This window comes from Euprymna scolopes, chromosome 20, assembly GCF_053919585.1.
Source record: "Euprymna scolopes isolate OS-2025 chromosome 20, ASM5391958v1, whole genome shotgun sequence".
Taxonomy (NCBI): Eukaryota; Metazoa; Mollusca; class Cephalopoda; order Sepiida; family Sepiolidae; genus Euprymna; species Euprymna scolopes.
Genome location: NC_136501.1, coordinates 31,328,374 through 31,348,134, shown reverse-complemented (window position 1 = coordinate 31,348,134; position 19,761 = coordinate 31,328,374). Strand labels below are relative to the sequence as shown.

Genomic DNA, 19,761 nt, shown 5'->3' with positions numbered 1-19,761 from the left:
CGCCTGATGCTGTAGTCTTTTTTGTAAAGACCCATCTTTTAGAAATAACGTTTATCTTTTGGGAGAAGCACTACCGTATAGGTATCATTTTCGGTTAAGGCATCTATTTTTTTTTCATGGCAATTTTTCATTCATCACAATGTACTGAATTAATTGCTTCGTTAAAGCTTTTTGGTGCATTTTCCATTGAATAGCAATAGTCGATTTGATAATCTTTTATATTGTCGACCACAAAAAAATCGGGTCACCTTCTATTTCTTTTGAGATATCTTTCGCCTTCATCATCATCATCATCATCATCATCATCATCATCATCATCATCATCATCATCATCATCATCATCGATACTCTTGTCTCCGTCATTTTTATTGTCTTCGTTTGTTTTAATTATTTGAGGAAATATAATTTCATCTTCTTCATATGACGGTATTTCGTCTGTAAAATTAAACGTGTCTGTGAATTTTACACATCAAATTCTTTTTATTCTATTTTTCTCTGGAAAAATACTAAATTGGCTGGACTGTTTTTATCGTATCCAAGAAATATACCTCTGTCGGCTTTAATATTCAATTTGCTCTTTTTCTCTATATATGCGAAGCAAGTTGAACCAAATATATGCATTCTGCTTAAATTTGTTTTTTTACCACAGAAAGATTCATATGGAGTTTTAGATAGTGTTTTGTTAAAACACCTGTTGCGTATATAGGCTGCTGCCATAAGTGCGTACGTCCAGAGGTTTTTGGGGAGTTTTGATTCAATGAATAGGCATCTTGCCATTTCAAAAAGTGTCCGCCACGCTCTTTCAGCATTCCCGTTTTAGTGTGACGATCTAGGAACTGATTTTTCATGCTTGACATGATGGTTAATTAGTAAAAGTTCAAAGTCTGTATTGGTGAATTCCGTACCGTTGTCAGAGCGAATACACTTGACTTCACCGTAAGGAGACATGTTGGCTAAATATTTTTAGTTGCTAGCAGGGTATCAGATTTGTTCTTTAAAAAGTAAACCATTAATAAATCTGAATGGCCATCTACAAAATTCAACACATATCCATAATGTTCTCTGGCCATCGGTTCAACGGGACCATTTAAGTCACAATGCACCATTGATAGGATTTTTTTGGCCTTCTTGTTTGGTATCTTGCTTTGATAGTTTGTCATTTTCCCTTGCGTACAGACGTCGCAGTTGAAGTTTTTTTATGTATTTTCATTCCATCAACTACAGTCGGCAACTTTTTAATATCAGGAATATTGCAATGTTCAAGAATTTTATGCCGTGTCTGTAGATCATGGCAGGCGGTTTCCGATGGGACTACGCTATTTAAATAATATAGTCTTCCATTTTCTTTAATGTCGAATACAGTTCCATTCGGGTATACCAGTTTTAATTTATTGGGGTTAAAGTTTATATTTGCACCTTGTTTAGTGGCAGCTTGTACAGAAAATATATTTTGTTTAAATTTTGGGATTAGAAGAGCGTTTTCTAGAATACAGAAACAGTTCACTTTATTGTTCCTTAGCGAGATTTTAGCATCGCCTCTTTTCAAAACGATATCATTTACTCGACTCCCGTCAGCTAGTTCTACAAAATGATTTTGTGGCTTAAAGTTAGGGTCAAAATCGATAAAATCAGAGTCCTTTGTAATCACATGTGCTGTGCCCCCACAATCGACAAGAAAATTATTATTGTTTGTTGAAGTATTGAACGTACACGAAAATAAAAATGTATGTTCGCTAACAGAGGTCTCCATGTTTTTAATGGAGTCGCTATTTTGAGTCCTGTATCTACATTGGAAACTCTTGTGATTGGGTCGTCCACAATTATAGCAAATAATTTTTGTACTTTTCTTAGGAGAAAAATTGTTTTTGGCAAATTTGCGGTTTTTATTCCTGGCATGGGTATAATTTAATTTTGATGTGTGTATTTTTAAATTTCATGATATTGGTAGATTCGTTTTTTTCTGTGATCATTTTTTCAGTTTCCTTGTAACTTCTGAGTGCTACCTTGAATTCGCTAAAAGTCATGGGGTTTTCTTTCTGGGTTATCACGGTAGTAAATGGCTTGAAATCACTCGGTAATCCCTTAAGGACCATGGAAATTAACAGACTGTCACTTATAACTTCACCAGACATTTTTAAAGAATTTGCAGTCGTTTCAGCTCTTATAATATAATCAGTAATAGTTTCAGCTACCATTCGTTTTAGAGAGGTCAGTTCAGTATATAAAGAAATAATTTTGGGGTTTCCTTTCGATAAATAATGCTCTCTCTGGTCAAGATCAAAGTGTAGTATCTGTTCTTCAGATGCTGCACTTCCATTTCTTGTTTTCTTTCGATGGAGCAGTCCTTCACGACTGAGACAATTTTTATTTTTATTTTTGTACCTTTTCTCTACGTTAAAAAACGACCCTGGTGTCTAACTCTGTCCCGTGGGGAGGCATTGTAAATAGGCTCAGTATGTTCAATGCTTTGCAGCCATCGTCTAGGGCTTCTCTCATTACTAGTGATAGACTTCGGTCATCCAAACACTGTATTAATTCTGCAAAGACAGTTGCGTTCTTTTCAATGAAATCGGGGTCGTTTCTGTTTTCAGGCTGTGTTTGAAGTACATTGTGTAACTTTTGGATTCGTAGATATCCTAGAAATTTAACTTGCCACAATTCGAATTTTGATTCGGATCCATCGAAATAAAGACGCACGCTGGGCGCATAACATCTAGAAGTGTAAGCCATGTTTAGTTTCAGAACAGTTTCCGATGGTTCGTTGTTCTAAACAAGTCTTGAAAGGTGACTGGTTTGCAGTAGACAGTTCCACAGAGCAAAAGATTCTTACCGTGTCGAGACGGAAAAAACATGCGAAATTGCTACAGAAAAGGTTTTATATTTATGGAGTAATTCTGGTTTCTGATTGGGTGGTAGCAGAACGTGAATTAATTCGATTCGTTAGTTCCTAGCAGCATCGTTTATAAATAGAATCGCCCGACTGTTTGGTATCATACCACATCATTCATCTTGGATAATGGGCGCTTCTCGGCCTGGCTTAGATCAAAGCGCAGTATCTGTTCTCAGTGCTCTCTACGGTCTTGGAAAGCTTGAGTTGTTTGTTGCTTTGCTCCTGCAAGGACCAGCCCCTTCTTTGGGGATTGGACCAGCAAGGACCTGTTTTTTTGTTATTGATTGTTTTTGTTATTGCCCTCGGGCAAATTACTAATTGCTTTTGTTTTTTCTTTGTTTTCCAGATAGTCCGGGGTCCAGCCAGTGCTTAAGCAGCCGGCAGGGCCAAGGGATACCGACGTGCCTTTTTAGGCGAAGGTCTCCTTGGTTTCCGAATTGGCGGGCTCTAGTTGGGCTCAGGGCCATCAAAGGAGATGGAGCAGGCCGCTGCTCCTACCACCTTGGAAGACGCCCCAGGTGTAGTGTCCGAAAAGGGTTCGAGTTCGGGTCCGGGGGCTGCCAACCCCAGTTCGAGATCGGTCGTAGCTTTGGTCGACCTGGGCGGTGAGAGCGTTAAACGACCATGGAAAAGTTCGTCCAGGGAACCCCAGAAGCTGAAGAAGCCTGGAAGGCCTCTCAGAAGAAGAAGCTGAGAAAGCCGATAAAGAAATGGTGGGTCCCGCACGAGGAGACGCAACTGACGCAAACACAGTCGGAATCTAGCAGCCCCCAGAAGTCGGCAGCAGAAGGCTTACGGAAGTGCAGGTCATTAGATGTAATCGTGGTTTATGCGTACTCCTCTGGGGCGAGGGGGGCTCAAAGAACTCGACACCAGCCAGTGCGGTAGAGTAGCTAGCCCTCACATCAAGCGATGCCTCCCCGATACCAGCAGGACAAAAAGTAAGGCCAGAGAAGCAGCAGCCAGCCGAGACCAGCATGCCAGGGGAACCCAGGACGACAGGAGGAGTCTGGGGCCGGAAGGAAGGACCGAAGAAGACTCCGGAATATTATAAAGCTCTCTTCGAGAGCAAATATCAAGAGTACGTCCAGGGTAACACGATGATGGCGTTACCAGAAACCCTGGACGACATTAAAGACAGGACATTGTCTCTCGTGACCCTGGAGGCCAATGAAAAGGGGCTACTGGTGTTCCCCTGGAGAAGATAATAGAAGTACTGGGCGACATTAAAATCCCGGCCCAGTACTTAGTAAGGCGATACCATGCGACGTGGGTTCTCCTGTTTCCGTCAAAGGAAGAAGCTGAGAGGTGGACACAGGGGACCCTACGTGGAAGAATATCCGGATGCGTCCTGAGTACCGGTCAACAAAAGAAGAACGGTGATCTCGGTGATGGGGGTCCCATGTTTTATCGGGAAGGACCAACTGGGAGCCACTTTATCTCAGTATGGAGAAGTGGAGGGGTTGCACCCGGTGAAAGGCCCGCGAAACATACTAACAGGAACCTACAAAGTGAGCATGAGGGTGGATAGAAAAATCTTTTTACAAGATTCCCGCTCTGCTCATCTGTGAGGGCTGGCAGATGACCATCATCGTCGAAGGAAGGAGACCGCTCTGCTGGCAATGCCTGAAGCCCGGGCATATGTCCCGTTTCTGCCCTCTGAGAAAGGAGCCGGCTTCACAAAAACTGGATTGAAAAGAGAAGCCGTCGGAAGAAGAAAAGAAGAAGGAAGCTGAAAGCAATAAAGACGGAGAAGGTTAGAGTAAGGTCGTCGCCAAGAAAGGGAGGAGAAAAGAGAAGGAGGTCCCTCCAACATCAACGAGTGCGGCAGTGGCGAGGACCAAACGAAAACGGAGAGGGAGCTCCTCCGAATCAGCGGGTTGGGAAAAGGAAGAAAAGAAGCCCAAAGAAAAAAGGGAGCGAAAGGAGACCCCAAAGAGGCTCCCCAAACAGAGACAATATGGAAGACAAGAACACTGAGCCTCCAACATCAATCCCCCCAAGAAGACGCTCAGCCTACCCCTCCCCTATTCAACACTCCGGAGCAGCAAGAAGCTTCAGTTAATGAAATAAAAGCTCCAGCTAATGAAGTCCCAGTAACAACAAAAGCGGTGACGGAAAAGAAGGAGGAGGAAAAGGCACCCCAGAGTGGAAAAGACCAGAAAGTTTCCTTTTGGGCCGGGAGAGCGTCTTTGTGAAGCGGAGATGACGGCAAGTGACCTCAACGGCTCCCAAAGGAAATATTAAAAAAAACCTCGAAGGCCTGAGGGAGGTGGATGGAAAGGAGGTTACCAATCCGAGAAATTTCGCCTACGCCCCAAACCTCATAACGTTTGTGAGGCCGAATAGGGGAGATCGAGCAAAGGCTCTATGGAGGATGTTGGAGGCTGGAAAAACCTCGTTTCCGGGCTTCAGGCTTATGGACGGGGAGTATCCATCGTTGACACAAGTTGCAAAACGCTGTGAGGGAAGGGTCCCTATTCATGTTCACCTCTCCTTCTATAGGGCGATTAAGTTGACGTTCCCCTTGGACGTTGGGGGCCTAGCCAGAGATGGGCGGCTTACGCCCGACCTGCTCACGGGTAGTCTCGGTCAAGCCTTCGACGTCCTTACTCCCGAGGATTTCAGACCCTTAGTAGACGAATACTACTAGTTAGGGAAACATGGCCACGGGCTTGAACCTAGCTAGTTTAAATGCGAGGGGCATGAGATCTCGAAACAAAGCTGCTGTCGTGCTGTTGGGTTTATTTGCTTCCCCACTGAGCAAATTAGGCACAAGGCCATTTTTTAATGTGGAGATAGGGGGAGGGGGAGGGAAAGGGGTACCAGCTCCCGAGAGGTGGGAAATGGGAGCTGGATTAGTAACTGTTGGTATGAAGGGTTGCCCCTTCAGTGACCAAGGTCAGATATGTGGGGTTACCCCCACATATGGTCTTTGCTAGTCATAGCTTGCAGCATCTGTCGGAACAGATGGTGTTTATTTGCTCCCCCACAGAGCAAATTAGGCACAAGGCCGTTTTTAATGTGAGGTAAAAACCAGCTCCCCTTAAAGTAGGCAAAAAGGGGGCACTCTGGTTACCAAAAATAATAATTGTCCCAGTATAGAGGGTTTCCCCTCCATTGACTGGTACAAATTATCTTAAGTGCAGCATCTGTCGGAACAGATACTACACTTTGATCTTGATGCCCGGGCCCCCGGAGGGGTTTTGAGCTGTGAGGCTGCTCGCGTGCTGAGGGATCTCGTGGCCTTTGAGGTAGACATAGCTACACTACAGAAGACTCACTTGGGGCTGGGGACTGCGGTGTGCTTGTAAGCGATTTTGACGTTTACTCAGCATATGGCAGCCTCCAGAGCCGGGGAGTTTCTGTGCTAGTGAGTCACACCCTGTCTGCGACGGTTACCGTTGTCCACACGGACGCTCATGGTAGGCTGGTCGTGGTCGATGTTGCTGTTAAAAGCGGCGCGTTCCAGATCGTGGCAGTTTATGTGCCTAACATCCACAGCGAGAGGGTTTTCTTTTTTCGGCGGGTGGAGGTGTTTCTCTCTTCGGGTCCGGAGCGGGTAGTCTTAATGGGGGACTGGAATGCCGTCCTGGACCCCAATATAGATAAGGTCGGGGGGGGGGGGGTTTAGAAGGTCGGGGCGGTGTGAAAACAGCCTGTCCGACCTGATGGCCTCGTGCGATCTGGTCGACAGGTTCCGTCTGGATCACCCACGGAGGGAGATATGGACGTGGCATGCTAGTTCGAGTACATACTTGGACAGAATGCTAATTAGAAAGGGCGACATAGATTTCCTATCTTGTCTCACGTTCCACAAACTCGTATTGGCCCGTCTGAAATTAGGTAATAGGCCTAGTTGGCTAGCTACTGGAAGTTGAACGTCTCCTTGTTGGAGTCGAAAGACTTCCGGGAGCAGCTGACGTTACTAATTCAGAGGGAGTTAGTGGGGGCAGTTACCGGGAGTAGCTGGTGGGTTAGGCTTAAGGTCACCATTAGACACTTTTGCGTCCAATACAGCCAACGCCTCGCGTTATCTAGGGCTCGGACCAAAAGGCACCCAAATGATAGACTGACCCGAGCGGTGGCAGGGGGGAGATTGCCTAGAACTAGCTCTAGTTAAGGGGGGACCTGAATCGCTCGGCTAGCGAGCGATATGCAGGTCAGGTAGTTAGAGCTAGATTAAACAGAGTCTCCAACAAAGCCGTAAATGTTGACGCTGTTGAGCGTAAGGCCGCCCTAAGACGCGGCTCAGAAGGGTACATTCGGAAGGTGAAAAACCTGGAAGGGGTCTCTCTCGTGTCGACACGGGAGAGATATGCGCGTCAACTTTTTGTGACAAGAGTTGCGCAATCTCCAACCACACCTCTCCTAAGTCGACATTGTTAAATACCAGTGGCAAGTTTAGGTTCAGGACGACTGGAAACAAATGCCGAGATAAGCGGAAAGCACATAAGGCGCCTAAAATTCCCAAATGGTCACCCACCTGATACTAGCCAGGCTCTAGATACATAATACATACATACATACATACATACATACATAATGATATGATGATGATTGCAACGTCTTGTCAGACTAGTGCCACTCCCCCAGACACTGAAAGTCCATGAGCCCAAAAATGATTTTTTAGTCCTACCAGCGAATTCACATGCTCAAGCAGACATGACACTGAAGACGGTCATTGCTATACATACATATATATGCATAAATGCACACACACATACACACACATATATCCATAAACATACACACATATATACATATATGCATACATACATCATACACAATACACATACATACACACATGCATACATACACAAATACATACACACATATACACACATATACAATACAAACACACATATGCATACATATACACATACAAATACGTACACATATATGCACATATACATACACATACATTAAACTACATATACATACATATATATGCATTTATACACATACATACACATATGCATATATACACATACATATACATACACGCACAAACATATATATATATACATATATGCATACAAAGACACATAAACATATATAATACATGTACACAATAGATACATATATATACATATACATACACATGTACATATATAAACATACATACACATAATCATACATTGCATACACACAGATACATAATATATTTATATATATATATATATATATATAATGATGGCAGATTAATTATAACATGCTTCCAGCATTTCAAGCCTACACGATTCACAACTTTTCCATTGCTATAGGACTATTTTTATAAAGAAATACCTGAGGGAGTATCTATACAAAGATGATGTTACAGAGTTTTTGTTTTGTACGACAGCTAAATCTCTCTCAGTTCAAAATGTTGAGATCCAGCAACAAGCAAGAACAAGATAGCCAGTAACAAGTTAAACTGCAGACAAGCTTAATGCGAGTACTGGTCTCCCGCTTTATGATCTTAAATCAGAGAATTGCTTCTCCTAGAGGGGTTACCTTCACCACGGCTTACGGGAACTCTCTCCGCCCCACATACACATGGAAATAAACATGCATGCACACATACATGCATACACACAGAATGCACGCGTATATATATATGCATGTACACACACAAGCAAACATACACACATAGAGGCACACATAGGTACTTACATATGCATACACGCACGTATACATACATATATATATGTAAAATACACATGAAGGAGCGTTCCAAAAGTCATATATCCTCAATAATCAGGATGAAGATGATGGGTACAATTCAATGAGTTTGACATTAACAAAAGAAAAAATCAAAAACAAACAATTTGTAGAAGAGACTGCCACTCGTTGAAGAGTTTGTGCAACCTTACAAAGAAATGGGCGTAGGAATCAGACGAGAACAAAGCCCAACAGATCAGTACTAAAACGTCTGGACTTTTTTTTTTTTTTAATAAAATGTTTGTACACAAAAACTCACGTTCCGAGGGCAGACAATGATGACGATCTTCACACATTACTTTACAACTAAATATACATAGAAATCAGACGAAAAAAACAAATGCAACAGATCAGCGTTTGAAACGGCTGTAGTTTTTTTTAAATAAAATGTTTGCACAATAAAACTCACGTTCCTAAATATACATAGAAATTAGATGTAAAATCCAAATGCAACATACATACATACATACATACATACATACATACATACATACATACATATTTATATATGTTTTTTATTATTAAATTAATGTTACTTGGAGTAGATTCAATAAAATATTGAAGATTTAATCTTTAAGTTTATGTTATATATGTTATATAAAGCCACATATCTTATACTGTTTAAATCTATAAAATGATTGGTGATTGTTAGAGGTTGAAACTAGTCAAAGCATAAAATTGGCAATTTAGAAATGTTTTTTACAAGGTAGTCGCCATTTATTAAGGCCTGGAGGCCATTCGAGCATAAGAGTTAATGAATGTAAGGTGGTAGTTTAGTAGTTGTCGTGTAGATTGGTTAGAATTTGGATTATTTAAGGGGACGACTCAACAATAACTTGTTTACATTGGACTTGAAGGTTATTGTAATCAGCTGGGAAGCAGTCCAATGGAATAGTGTTCCACATGCAGGCAGTTCTTGGAAAGAAACTTTGTTCATGGAATCTGCGTTTAGAATTAGGTACAAATAGAGTGGGGAAAATTGGTGATAGTGGTTGTACCTTGTAGAGAATTTTTTGTGAGTGTTTGGCAAGAGGGGTCATAGATTTCCGGTCAGACGAACACTTGCCATGAAAATAACGAGAGAGCAAAGAAAGGCTAGTAGCGTTGGTAGTGAAAGTGAAGAGACTTAATTTGTTAAATATAACATATATGGCATAATCAAGTTGCCACACTGGTTCCCGCCGAATCACCGAAGTTAAGCAACACTGAGCCTAGTCAGTACTAAAATGGGTGACCATTTTGGAATTCCAGGTGCTGCATGTGCTCTCCGTTTATCCTGGCATTTCCAATCATCTTGGTCTTCTTTCTGTCACTGAAGTCAAGCAGTACCGATTCAGAAGAGGTGAGGTTGAGATTGCGAAACCCTTGCTTTACAATTACACGCGCAGCTACATTGTAGGATTGATCCATTGTTTCTTAAGACATATGATACGAAAGATAACAAATTAAAGCGCATTAATATAGTAGAAAAATGTATTGAATTAAATAAAAATAAAATGTAAAAAAAAATTAAAAGTTTAGGATAATTTTTTAATTATGTCCTATTTTTATTTGGGTTAAGTCGTACTTAATGTGATAAAATTTCTATGGTATCAAAGTTAAAGACGTGAATAAACACAGACATACATAAAGACCTAATTTTGTCGAATATTGCTATTAAAAATGAACATCATTAAAAAAAAAGAAGAAAAAAAATGAAGCAAAATCAATAAGAGATATAATATAGATGTATATGCAAAATACTAATATTTAAAGTGCATGAAATGAGGGAAACAGATAAATATTTGGAGTATGTAAAGACGTTGTTTAGGAGTAATGCGTATTGTTATATGGAATTATATTCAGGAGCTGTATTGACGAAGATGGTGCAGTTATAAATGTAGCGAAAATTAAATTTTGAGGAGATTTTCGTGAAAATGTGCATTACTGTAGGATGTCAGTATAGGTAGTCTTGGAGCATGTTTTATAAGAGATTAAAAGAAGATGTGATTTATAATACAACGGTCCAAGCTTCTTACAGAAGTTCGTGGACTTACCAAATTATTTAATTAGAAAAAAATCTGAATTCAAATCACTTTTTTCACAAGACAAGAGAAGTTCAGCTGCTGTTAAAATCGATATTCATTGTCGTTCGGATTATTGATTGTTTAATATTATCATTATTATTCTAATAAATGAATAACGAGATATTCTTTTTTTTTATAAAAGTATTAAATATTAGATCGATGTCGTTTTAAAATGGCTGCTATTGTGTCGGATGGAGACAGATTTAAGCTTTGTCACAAGAAATCTTTATTCGTTTTCATTGATACCAAACAAATTTAATTTTAAATGATTGTCTCAAGATTGACATAAACGAAAAAAAATGCTATTTTCCAGGATTTTAGGCAGAAATTGTATCAGTCTGTCTGTCTTTCTGTCTACCTATCTTTTTTCTAATGTATATTACACTAGCTTTGCGAATCATCACGAGAATGAAACGCGAAAAATTCTGTATAGCTTAATTACCTGATATTTTTTAACTAAAAAAGTTGAAAAACTACGAAAACGGGAGTGGTACCCGTAAGACGAGCGGCCCTTTGTGCTCTAGAATTAATGAATTTTTACTGTCGTCACCACGAATTTAATGATGCATCTATACTTCTGACGTACGTCTACAACAGGGTTTATTTTATTTTAGTCTGACACAACAGAAAAATGAAACTTTCAGGCCATAAATGCATAAGTTCAGTCATCATAGCAATGTAATTTGCAATCTCATCTTATCAATTCGGACGTTGTTGGCATCCATCAGTTTAGAAGACTTTGGAATTGCGCCTGTAAAAGTGATTGAACATCGTCTTCTGTGGCTGAATAAGCGTATTTTTGATCTACATTGTCGGTTGCAGACGTCGTAGATGTAGATCGGTGCATCGTCTTTTAAATTTTGATGACTGGCTTTCCTGAATATTCTTTTGGTCGCCACTGATTCTGTAATGGACCTTTCGCTAGTGGTCAGGCATTTGGTTACCGTATGTTTCCAGATGTTGCGGACTTTAGCTTTGGGCTCCTAGCCATTATCACATACTTTCATATCGCGTTTGCACACGTTGACATTGCGGTGGACGACTAATCGACTAATTTCCCTTTTGCCAGTGGGCAGTTCACCGTAGAGAATGCCTTTGAGGATTCTCCCATTGTCCATGTAGTGCACATGACCTATCCAACGTAGGCGTCTTTGGCGAACGGAGGTAAACATGGAGGGGACACCAGGCCAATGTGAGGACAGCATTGATTCTGTCTTTCCAACAAATTCCAAGAATTCTCCGCAGACTATGCATGTGAAATGTGTTCAGTGTCCGTTCTTGGTGTCTGTAAGTTGTCCATACTTCGCTGCCATAAAGAAGGGTACTAATGGCGCTGGCCATGTAAATATTCACTTTTGTGGAGATGGTGAGATGTTTATTTTCTCACATCCGAATTATCAATTTTGCAAGAGTGGTGGATGCCTTTCCAATGCGCTTGTTGAGTTCTACATCAAGAGATAGGTTGTCTGAGACTGTAGACCCAAGATATTGGAATTGATGGACTATATCTAAGTACTGCTCATTCATAGTGATGGTGGGAGATGAAAGGGTTCATTGGCTCATGACTTGGGTTTTCTTCAGGCTGGTGGTGAGGTTGAATTCTTTGCAAGCATTGAAAAACCTGTCAATGAGTCTTTCAAAGTCCTTCTTCATTGTGAAATGTTACCACCGTACCATCAGCAAAAAGTATATACCTGATGGTAACTTATTCGACTGTGGTCCTAAGCTGAAGGCAGTTGATGTTGAAAAGGCGGCCATCCGATATAGAGTAAAGGTAAACTCGGTCTTCTGACAAATTGAAAGCATGTCTCAAGAGAAGGGCAAAGAAAATGCCAAATCACATTTTGACACCACTTTTTACCCCAAACTCATCAGGAATGTCTCTAAGAATTTGTCTTATCTTGGACTTCAGAGGAACAGTTTTGGCAGCGCTTGGACTGAATGCTTTCTTAATGCTGTCATACATTGCCTTGGTGTTTCCAGTATTTGCAGTTTGTTTAATGAAGTTGCATAGTTTGTTCCAGTACTCGTTTATACAATTGCGTATTGTTTACTTGACCTTGATGCGAGATGTTCGAACGACTAATATAGAGTCTTTACTTGGGTTATCCATGTATTCCTGAACATCTCTCCTCTTGGACTGAATGAGAGGATCTAGTTTTTTAGAGTTCATATCGTACCAGTCAATGATTCGTCCACTATTTCTCCTCCTATGAGCCAAGATTGCAGCAGAGTATGCGGCTCTCTTCAGATTTTCCCACATTTCTGTAGCCGAGCCACCTGAGTAGATATAATTGGTTGTGAAGTTGGCCTCACACTGTCTAACCCTCTCTGGGTATAGTAAAGGTAAATAGGAAGTAAACATAATCCATAATATTATGTCTAAATAATAATAATTCTTAAATAATTAAAAGTAAAAAAGACTTAGATTTCAATTGAATATCCATTTAACGAATTAAAACTAAAAGAGCATATTATCATATGATTGCGATACTTTACTATAATTATTAGGGGAAGAAGGATCTATTTAATGTTAAACGTAAATTATACTAAACTACGTAACTAGTTCAAGAAATGTTTATGAATACTAGATTGTCGAATATTAGATTAGTAAAAGTATGTGAAATGTGAACTTTAAAATATTACTTTCGAAATAATAATAATAATAATAATAATAATAATAATAATAATAATAATAATAATAAATAAAGAATAAATGTACGTGTAAGAACGAATTAATTTATAATTAGATATTAAGTAGAAATGAATTATAACTTATGACTATCGATAAAACTCATAAATATATAATATTTTATATTGAATTGGTTTTAATACTAACATTTTATATTAAACGCATTAGTTAATTTAATTTATAATATACACTGAATTAATCATAGAATAATATTAAGTTAAAGACATTAGAACTGCATAAATATTACTTATTAGTGAAATTATGGGATGGAAAGTGTTAAGTATGATAAAAGAATTATTGCTAAACAAACTAAGTTGATATATCGATGGTTTTGTTACAAAGGGAAACAACTCACACATACTAAAAATTAAATTAATTTAAACGTTTTTCTCTTAAGGTAAACAATTTAGGGTCAAGGATTATAGAGAGAAATTATAAATCTTAACTAAACGTAATTATAGGTTAAGAATTAAATAATACTAAGAATTATAATTGAAGTAGTAATAAATTTGATTATAACAGTTAAGTGAGCTTAATTCAGTATAGTTTCAAATTCAAATTAATAAATAATTTAATATAACTGGAAATTGTAAACAAGTTTTTTATTTTTTAGTTTCGTATATGCAAACATGAGTACGGTCAAATATTGTCGTAGAAGATAATTGGGCTTTTTCTTTTGATCAATGCTGGGTGTTGTTGTCGAAGTTTCTGATGTATTTCATCCATTTGTTGACATTACTTCTCCGCCGTAATTGTTTTGCCTGCATTCAAAAACTGTAATGGATGATACGGGACGCAGACCACCACACAGTCAGCATGACTTTCTATTGGCGTAACTATGGCTTCTGGAAGTGTCATCGCCGTCTAATCACTGAGCTTAGCGCGCCAGTTGTCGTAAAGAACCTACTTTTCATCGCAAGCCACAACTCGGTCGAGAAACGAGTCGTTCTTGTTGCGTAAAGGAAGGGAAGATGACACTTCATAATGGCGTTTCTTTTAGTTGTCGTTTAATTCGTGAGACACCCATTTATCAAGTTTATTTTGTCTTTCCAATCTCTTTCAAGTGGTTGGAAATCGTCGTATACGTTGCGCCTAATTCAGAAGCAAGTTTTCAAACAGGTGTGCATGGATTGGCTTCGACGAAGGCTCTTAATTGATCGTTGTCAGCATCCGATGGCCAACCACCATGTTCATCATCTTTAAGACTCTTGTCGCCGCCAGGAAATTTCTTAAACCATCATTGTGCTGTGCATTCAGTAGTGGTTCCTGAGGCAAACACTTCGTTGACATTGAGAGTTGTTTCAGCAGCTTTTTGGCCTAGCTTTAATTGAAATAAGAAAATTGTGCGAATATGTTTTTTTCATCTCGTATTCAACGTTCTAAAAAACATAATTGTTTTAAAACGATTGTAATTTAAATGATTAAATAGAGCAAAAAACGCTCTTTAAAATGATATATAAAGTAAAGGTATTATAACGACTTATAACGAAATATAACGAGTTATAACAAAATTTGCAATAAACAATAATTTCGCAAGGACTTTCTTTTCAACCTAATAGTGTGGGCGTACCTGTGAACTTTCGCTATTATTATGTACCGTTTCTATAACTCTCACTTCCGTGACACTCTATTTATAAAAAAGTCGAATGTAATAACAAAGAAAGAATAACATGAATGAATGAAGAGAATAATATCTCAAGTAATAAAACTTTTTACTTGTAGACAAGTGAGTAAGCGAGATATAGATAGATAGCGAGAGAGAGAGAGAGAGAGAGAGAGAGAGAGAGAGAGAGAGAGAGAGAGAGAGAGAGAGAGAGAGAGAGGAACAGCGAGCAAGAAGCGACTAATTTTGCATTTTGTGTTTTAATTGATTTAGATTTAAATGGCTTTACAAACTCACTTTTATCAAATTCGTGACCATTTTTTGCAGTAATGCATAGGTACGTGCAAAATGATTGACCGATCCCTAAAATGCATAAACATTTTGATCTCTCCGTTCATTTAAAAATTCACCGAAATTCAGAAAATCAATCAATTTTAATGAAAGTTTCAATACTTATTAACAATCACAGAATATAATGAACCTATTTTTTTTTTACTTTTAGTGAAAATGAATTATTTTTTAAAAATTTTAGTGAAAATGAATTATTTTTTAAAATTTTTAGTGAAAATGTATTATTTTTTAAAAATTTTAGTGAAAATGAATTATTTTTTAAAAATTTTTAGTGAAAATGAATTATTTTAAAATTTTTTAGTGAAAATGTATTATTTTTTAAAAATTTTAGTGAAAATGTTTTATTTTTAAAAAAATTTAGTGAAAATGTATTATTTTTTTTTTAAATTTTAGTGAAAATGAATTATTTTTTAAAAATTTTAGTGAAAATGAATTATTTTTTTTAAAAACAAAAATCACCTTTACTAAAGTTAACGTTTTAAATACTAAAAAAAAGACGCATTACTTTTTATTTCTCTTTTTTATTTGGAACTATAGCATTGTAGATGTTAATTAAATCAATATAACTCGAAGAAAAGATAATTTGTTAAACTATCGATATTATCACTGAATTAAGCATTGGAATTAAATTAAAATTTCAAATGTAGTATTATCTTATTTTTCTTGTACGCATAATTAGTGCAAACATTAACATAAGTTTTGTTTTGTAATCCTGATATTAAAAAAAAAAAAAGAAAAAGTTCTGACTCAAGATCACTAAGAAAAAATAATTAAAAAAAAATGACATTTTTAATAACGATTATTTTAGATAAATACAAATGGACAAAATTGTAAAAACAAAACAAAACAAAAAAGAAAAAGACAGGATTTGCATCTTATTTACCGTTTTCCTTTTAATTATGAATCAATTTATTTAACTTCCAAATTTAGCCGAACTTTTAAGTTTTCGACGACGCCGTGAAAACATTTATTTTTTTTTTTTTTTCACCTTTAAAATATTTTTCTTCCTTTTAGAGAGTAACTTTAGGCTTCAATTTTTCACGCACAATCAAAAAGAAAAAAAAATGAATAACCGATTTACAAAACCATATCCCCCATATCAGTTTTCCTCATTAAAATGCACGTACCTATTAATACAGAAGAAAAAATAAGGTTCATGGATCCTTACTTAAAGTAGCCGTTTCTTTCCATAAAATCCCTGCCACAAACAAAACGATAAAGTACAGCTGAGTCGAAGTCATTTCCAATTTTCTTCTGAAAATAAAATCCAATTCTTGATTTGAATTAGGAAATATCAAATAAGTAAAAAGAATGGGATAAAAAAACGTAAATAACACAAAAAACAAAACAAAACAAAAAACAAACAAGAAATATACAACAGGTGCATACTGTTTAAAAAAATCTACCTGCTATGAAAATGCTTATAAATTATATATCAAGTCTTAATGAAGAATCAATTAATATTACGAAAAACAATTTCGGTAGATAGAAAAGAAAACTACTTAAATTAATATACATAAACATGAAGTATGAAAATACAAAATAACTATTAGGATGGTGCAAAAATAATGTCGTTTTTATCATATATATATATATATATATATATATATATATATATATATATATATATATATATATATATACACGCCAAAAACGACATTATTTTTGCACCAACCTAATAGTTTAGCAAAATACGAGATGACCTATTATAAGAAAATCTAGAGTTGTCTTTCTTAGATTATGAAAAAATGAATAAAGTATGCATGTGTGTGAAAAATTGAAGCCGAAAGTTACACACATACATATATAAATTTTCAGAATGTGAGAGATTATATATAATTATTTCCACAGCCAAACAACGTCGCAGCCAACAAGAGCCATGACAGCCAATAAACTGGAAGTCAAAGACTCGACTTTCGCCCTCATTTGGGCTAAATAGTTAGACATATCTGAGTCCGGGATTCGAAACCTGGTTCTCTTGCATGTGAGGTAAGCTCTTTGCCAACTGAGCAAACGCCCCGCACACAAAAATTCTATTAACTAACACAGATCAAGCAAACCGGGATGACGGTGTTTGGCTGTGAAAATAATTATATATAATTTCTCACATTCTAAAATTACTATTTCTAATTGCCCGCTAGGTTAGCTCTGTTGGATGGCATCGTTCTTGCGAGTTGAAAATCGTACTTGTGAGACATCAGCTTGGGGGTTATCAGCTGGTTAGATGACCGCGTCCCTTATCGAAACGTAGTAAGTTTATTCCATGGTCGGATTCCGCCGCAGTTTGCTTGATCTGTGTTAGGTAATAGAATTCTTGTGTGCGGGGTATTTACTCAGTTGGCAGAGTGCTTGCTTCGCATGCGAGAGGCTCAGGTTTCGAATCCCGGCTCGAATATGTCTAACTGATGAGCCCAAATGAGGGCGAAACTCGAGTCTTGGACTTCTGGTCTGTTGGCTTTCATGGCTCTTGTGGCTGCGACGGTGTTTGACTGTGGACACACACACACACACACACACACACACACATATATATATATATATATATATATATATATATATATATATATATATATATATATATAGTAATGTGATTGATAATTTAAAATAAAAATTAAAAATCTTCGTGCATTTATAAGCTACAATCAACATCCAAATGAATGCTTTGACGATAATTACGGTTTTCAAAGAGCGAAAAATTAAACGCTACATCTGCCTTACTTAAAAATTGCTAGGTTTATTTATGGTGTCTTTTATATATAAAAAAAACCCACCCAAAACTTTTACTGATGAGGAGACTTTGTTTTAAAAAAAACAATATGTCAAAATTATTATCCGTGGCTTAATATCTATCGCAATAAAAACATCGTTTCTGAAACGATCGTACAAATTATTGACTTTGTTGTTGTTCCTTCTTATGAAACAGATTTTTAATTTTTAATTTTAATTTGAATTTTAAATTATCCATCACATTACTAAATATTAAAGTAGCTCTAGGATATCTGTCTATCGAAATTATTATATATCTGAATTACAACGAGCACTGTTCTTTTCTTTTATTTTAATTAAATTAGTTATTTTACTATCACATTAAAATACACTCTGCTCTTTAGACTCCTGTTCTAACTCCCATTAAATACACACACACACACACACACCCACACACACACACACACACACACACATATATATATATATATATATATATATATATATATATATATAAATACCAGCAAACAGTTAATAAAAAATGTTAAAAATTGTTTGCTCGTATTATAAGCTCTATCTCCTATTTGGTTTTATCGAGCTTTTACATCTGACTGAGATTACTTTATAAATATTAATTCTTTAATATTTATAATATACTTTAATTTTACCAACTTGGATCATTTTGGTAAATTTAATTGGAATTTTTATTTATTTTATATATATATATATATATATATATATATATATATATATATATATATATATATATATATATGTATATATATATGTATATATATATATATATATATATATATATCTTGTGGCTGCGACGGTGTTTAGCTGTGGAAATAATTATATATATATATATATATATATATATATATATATATATATATATATATATATATATATATATATAGAGAGAGAGAGAGAGAGAGAGAGAGAATTTTACTGACCGGAACATTTCAAAACTATTCTAGTAAAATCAATACAATCCAACATGAATATGATTCAAATAAAATTACATTTTTTCTAATCGATGAAAAGCTTCAAAGAAAATTATTAATGTGCGAATTAACATACATGCTCCCATTTGAGGCGAAACGGCTATAGTCTGTTGATCCAAAGAAGGTAGTACTGTTTTGCTACTTTTATTCAAAGCGTGAAAAGAGGAGCAATACATCAAATGAAGTCATCGCCAAAAAGATAAAAAAACACTAACCTCCTTAAAGAGCAACTTTCTTGCGTGTTTATGCAATGCGTATTGGACTAAAAAGATACTAATACTTACGTAGAAACGACACGAGTTCTTTGAAAATTTATCGCTGTTTAACAAGTTTGTGTACAGGAAAGAAATTCTGCTGGACAGAATAATAAGTTCAACTAAACGTCTTTTATAATCAAAGGTTAAAAAAATATTCCATTAATGTCTCCATGTCATTTTATTGAACGCATCCAGGTGAAATCGAAACCTTTTGTTCCCATAAAAAAACACAGACATTTGAGTGCAAAACACCTGACATGTTTGATTAAAACTTCTCTTTTTGTTGTAATTTTTACATTTTTGTTTGTATTTGTTTATTATTTAGTTTTTAATCAAGGCCAACAATAACTCGAGGAAAAGGATTAATGAGATCATAAATTGCAAGTTAAATGACAAATATGACGAAAATATTAAAATGGTTACTAGTTTGCTAGCTTTTTTGTACTAAAAGGTCATCACTTATCAAGGCACAAACGCCACTCGAGG

General features: G+C 36.6%; 1 protein-coding gene across 2 annotated transcripts in view; it reads right to left on the bottom strand.

Moving 5' to 3' along the window:
• Window positions 1-19,407, bottom strand: part of LOC145241380 (uncharacterized) — a 140,855-nt gene extending 121,448 nt beyond the window's left edge. For both annotated transcript variants that reach the window (XM_080104280.1, XM_080104277.1), the window contains exon 1: window positions 19,303-19,407. The gene's annotated coding sequence lies outside the window, so the exon portion shown is untranslated. The remainder of the gene's footprint in view (window positions 1-19,302) is intronic.
• Window positions 19,408-19,761: the final 354 nt, after the last annotated feature.